This window comes from Schistocerca serialis, unplaced genomic scaffold (genome assembly GCF_023864345.2).
Source record: "Schistocerca serialis cubense isolate TAMUIC-IGC-003099 unplaced genomic scaffold, iqSchSeri2.2 HiC_scaffold_1059, whole genome shotgun sequence".
In the NCBI taxonomy this organism is placed as follows: domain Eukaryota; kingdom Metazoa; phylum Arthropoda; class Insecta; order Orthoptera; family Acrididae; genus Schistocerca; species Schistocerca serialis.
Window position 1 is genome coordinate 2,501 of NW_026047249.1, and position 5,000 is coordinate 7,500.

General features: G+C 51.0%; 1 non-coding gene across 1 annotated transcript in view; it reads right to left on the reverse strand.

Moving 5' to 3' along the window:
• The window catches only part of LOC126430784 (small subunit ribosomal RNA), a 1,909-nt gene extending 1,020 nt beyond the window's left edge, over positions 1–889 (reverse strand). The window contains exon 1 of the ribosomal RNA XR_007577310.1: positions 1–889. This exon is cut by the window's left edge and continues 1,020 nt beyond it. This is a non-coding gene — a ribosomal RNA (small subunit ribosomal RNA).
• Between the last annotated feature and the right edge of the window lie 4,111 nt (positions 890–5,000).

The window sequence follows — 5,000 nt, forward strand, 5'->3', positions numbered from 1 at the left end:
GTATTCAGGCGGGCTTGCCTGCTTTAAGCACTCTAATTTGTTCAAAGTAAACGTGCCGGCCCACCGAGACACTCAATAAAGAGCACCCTGGTAGGATTTCAACGGGGTCCGCCTCGGGACGCACGAGCACGCACGAGGCGGTCGCACGCCTTCGGCTCGCCCCACCGGCAGGACGTCCCACGATACATGCCAGTTAAACACCGACGGGCGGTGAACCAACAGCGTGGGACACAAATCCAACTACGAGCTTTTTAACCGCAACAACTTTAATATACGCTATTGGAGCTGGAATTACCGCGGCTGCTGGCACCAGACTTGCCCTCCAATAGATACTCGTTAAAGGATTTAAAGTGTACTCATTCCGATTACGGGGCCTCGGATGAGTCCCGTATCGTTATTTTTCGTCACTACCTCCCCGTGCCGGGAGTGGGTAATTTGCGCGCCTGCTGCCTTCCTTGGATGTGGTAGCCGTTTCTCAGGCTCCCTCTCCGGAATCGAACCCTGATTCCCCGTTACCCGTTACAACCATGGTAGGCGCAGAACCTACCATCGACAGTTGATAAGGCAGACATTTGAAAGATGCGTCGCCGGTACGAGGACCGTGCGATCAGCCCAAAGTTATTCAGAGTCACCAAGGCAAACGGACCGGACGAGCCGACCGATTGGTTTTGATCTAATAAAAGCGTCCCTTCCATCTCTGGTCGGGACTCTGTTTGCATGTATTAGCTCTAGAATTACCACAGTTATCCAAGTAACGTGGGTACGATCTAAGGAACCATAACTGATTTAATGAGCCATTCGCGGTTTCACCTTAATGCGGCTTGTACTGAGACATGCATGGCTTAATCTTTGAGACAAGCATATGACTACTGGCAGGATCAACCAGGGAGCTGCGTCAACTAGAGCTGAGCAGCCGGCCGCCCGGGAGTGTGTCCCGGGGGCCCGCGCGAACACGCAAGCGTCCGCTCAATTATTCTGCAAACAGGAGGAGGCTGAGCTCCCCTGCACAACACACCTCGAAACCCTCTCAGGTCCCGGCGGCGCGCAGCGCCGTCCTAAGTACTTGGTCGGGTTCGAGAGAGGCGCAATCGCCCGGAGTTAGGCGAGTAGACGCTTTAGGTGCGACCACCCGTGCTCCCAACTGAGCTTGCCGCTGCCGACAGAGGCCCGGGAGCGTGCTGTCGTGGCATTGCCGGCGGGAGACAACACGCGCCACCTACGGTGACCGGCAGCTCCAACGCCAGCGCCACAGAAGGACAAAAGCCCCACTTGGGTGCCGAAGCGAACTCTCCCAGCACAGCGCACGCGCCAACACGTCCGCACAGCTGCGATACAAACCACCTGCGAGAACCGCTGGGGCGACCGAGCAGCAGACGGCGTCGCGGCGCCGAGCGCCGGGCGGCGGCGCATCCTCAGCGCACACAGTCCTCAATCGGACCAGCACACTGCAGATGGCCACCGCGCTTCGCACCGGGCCCGCGAGGACCTACTTTGGCCGCAAGGCGCCGCGAGCAGGGGGCGCCGGCGCGCAGCTGCGCCGCCTGCCGCGTCCGTCGGCCGGCGCGCCTGCCACTGGCCGCCCCCACCAGCCGGCTGTAGCGCGTGCGCCCACGCACCGCGCTGCCAGCACGCCGGGCGGCCCCCCCTCACCGGCCGGGGACGGTCCCACCCAGCCACCGCCGCGTATCGCCTCACACCCAGATCCCCTTTCGCGTTCGTGGGCATGGTGGGTCCCCTTTCACGTTCGTGGGCATGGTGGGTATCCCTGAAACAACCGGTTAATAGCTCGACCGATCGTCGCCAACACTGATTCACCTCTAGCGAGAACAACCGCACCACAACGGGTTACCTGTTGTTCATTTGCGTAACGTCACCAGCAAACGTAGACGTCCATCGCCATTTGCAACGAGTATTGCATGCCTGTGTCAGGTGTCACAACACACTACGTCTGCCCACATAGACGCAACAACATGTGCACGCCTCGAGAACACGTGGAAGGTAGCCCCCGTACGTATGCGGTGTCCATTGCGCGAACGACTGTCAGCCGGCCTCTGCAGGATGTCGCAGATGTGGAACGCGGTGCAACATGCTATCACGGTGTGTGAGAAGAGACGACTACGTCCGAATACACGCTCCACTACATCAACAGACTGCTCATGCTGATCGCCATCCAGGGCGTCCGTTCCTCCCACACGTCTGAATGGCGTACCACACTGCAATCCAGCTCTTATAGGGAGACGACACGTAGCTGCGTGCACAATATTTGGACTGTATGGTCTGCCGTTGCTAGGCGCAGTCGTCGTACGGTCACACATGTGCCACGATGTATCATTCAGTACATACGGACCAATGTGCAGTACAGTTTGTGGGTTTTGCGTACATCGGCGGACAGGTGACAGGCCGTACCACAACGTAGGCTGAGTACGTCGGCATGCGAAGGGCATTGAACATGCAAACTTCTCAACGACCAGCTTGCGAAGGCAGGGGGGAAGGGGGGGGGGCATGTACGTCCTGCTGCTATCCACATTACAGTGTATAGCAGGAGCATGTGGAAAGTCAGCAACACCTGCAAGGTGTTTAACATGACGCGATACACAGGGGACCGGGCAGTGCGAATAGCGAACTATATTGCGAGGGTTGCGGTTAGGCAACACTACACTAATTTAACGAGTTGCATAACAATTACAGAGCAGGTTCAGCGACAACGTGCGTCAGGTTAAGGCGCAATATAGGTTAGGTTGAGGCACAATATAGGTTAGGTTAAGGCACAACATGGGTTACGTTAAGGCACAAATTGGGTTACGTTAAGGCACAACATGGGTTACGTTAAGGCACAACATGGGTTACGTTAAGGCACAAATTAGGTTACGTTAAGGCACAAATTAGGTTACGTTAAGGCACAAATTAGGTTACGTTAAGGCACAAATTAGGTTACGTTAAGGCACAAATTAGGTTACGTTAAGGCACAAATTAGGTTACGTTAAGGCACAAATTAGGTTACGTTAAGGCACAAATTAGGTTACGTTAAGGCACAAATTAGGTTACGTTAAGGCACAAATTAGGTTACGTTAAGGCACAAATTAGGTTACGTTAAGGCACAAATTAGGTTACGTTAAGGCACAAATTAGGTTACGTTAAGGCACAAATTAGGTTACGTTAAGGCACAAATTAGGTTACGTTAAGGCACAAATTAGGTTACGTTAAGGCACAAATTAGGTTACGTTAAGGCACAAATTAGGTTACGTTAAGGCACAAATTAGGTTACGTTAAGGTACAATATGGGTTAGGTTAAGGTACAATATGGGTTAGGTTAAGGTACAATATGGGTTAGGTTAAGGTACAATATGGGTTAGGTTAAGGTACAATATGGGTTAGGTTAAGGCACAACGTAGGTTAGGTTAAGGCACAACGTAGGTTAGGTTAAGGCACAACATAGGTTAGGTTAAGGCACAACATAGGTTAGGTTAAGGCACAACATAGGTTAGGTTAAGGCACAACATAGGTTAGGTTAAGGCACAACATAGGTTAGGTTAAGGCACAACATAGGTTAGGTTAAGGCACAACATAGGTTAGGTTAAGGCACAACATAGGTTAGGTTAAGGCACAACATAGGTTAGGTTAAGGCACAACATAGGTTAGGTTAAGGCACAACATAGGTTAGGTTAAGGCACAACATAGGTTAGGTTAAGGCACAACGTAGGTTAGGTTAAGGCACAACGTAGGTTAGGTTAAGGCACAACGTAGGTTAGGTTAAGGCACAACGTAGGTTAGGTTAAGGCACAACGTAGGTTAGGTTAAGGCACAACGTAGGTTAGGTTAAGGCACAACGTAGGTTAGGTTAAGGCACAACGTAGGTTAGGTTAAGGCACAACGTAGGTTAGGTTAAGGCACAACGTAGGTTAGGTTAAGGCACAACGTAGGTTAGGTTAAGGCACAACATAGGTTAGGTTAAGGCACAACATAGGTTAGGTTAAGGCACAACATAGGTTAGGTTAAGGCACAACATAGGTTAGGTTAAGGCACAACATAGGTTAGGTTAAGGCACAACATAGGTTAGGTTAAGGCACAACATAGGTTAGGTTAAGGCACAACATAGGTTAGGTTAAGGCACAACATAGGTTAGGTTAAGGCACAACATAGGTTAGGTTAAGGCACAACATAGGTTAGGTTAAGGCACAACATAGGTTAGGTTAAGGCACAACATAGGTTAGGTTAAGGCACAACATAGGTTAGGTTAAGGCACAACATAGGTTAGGTTAAGGCACAACGTAGGTTAGGTTAAGGCACAACGTAGGTTAGGTTAAGGCACAACGTAGGTTAGGTTAAGGCACAACGTAGGTTAGGTTAAGGCACAACGTAGGTTAGGTTAAGGCACAACGTAGGTTAGGTTAAGGCACAACGTAGGTTAGGTTAAGGTACAACGTAGGTTAGGTTAAGGTACAACGTAGGTTAGGTTAAGGTACAACGTAGGTTAGGTTAAGGTACAACGTAGGTTAGGTTAAGGTACAACGTAGGTTAGGTTAAGGTACAACGTAGGTTAGGTTAAGGTACAACGTAGGTTAGGTTAAGGTACAACGTAGGTTAGGTTAAGGTACAACGTAGGTTAGGTGAAGGCGCAATGTAGGTTAGGTTAAGGTACGATATACCTTAGGTTAAGGTACAATATCGCTTAGGTTAAGGTACAATATAGCTTAGGTTAAGGTACACGTTGTAGGGAAAGGTGTATTTTGGGGGGGGAGGGGGCGGCAGGTTCGTTGATAGTGATTATCGTAAGTGCATGCCTGCGGGATCATCCGATTTGTCACGTCAGGATGCACTTGTGGCTCATGACAGGCGGCGCTCCGATTCCAAGGTTGTGGCAGATCTGTGTCTTTCATTCCTGCCATTGTTTGTGTACTGTGACAGGAGGCAGTATTGTGATGTTGGGTGCACCCCTGTGTAGGACATGTGTGGGTGTTCGTGGCTTAGCTGAGCAATGGCGGATGTCGGAAGGGTGGGAT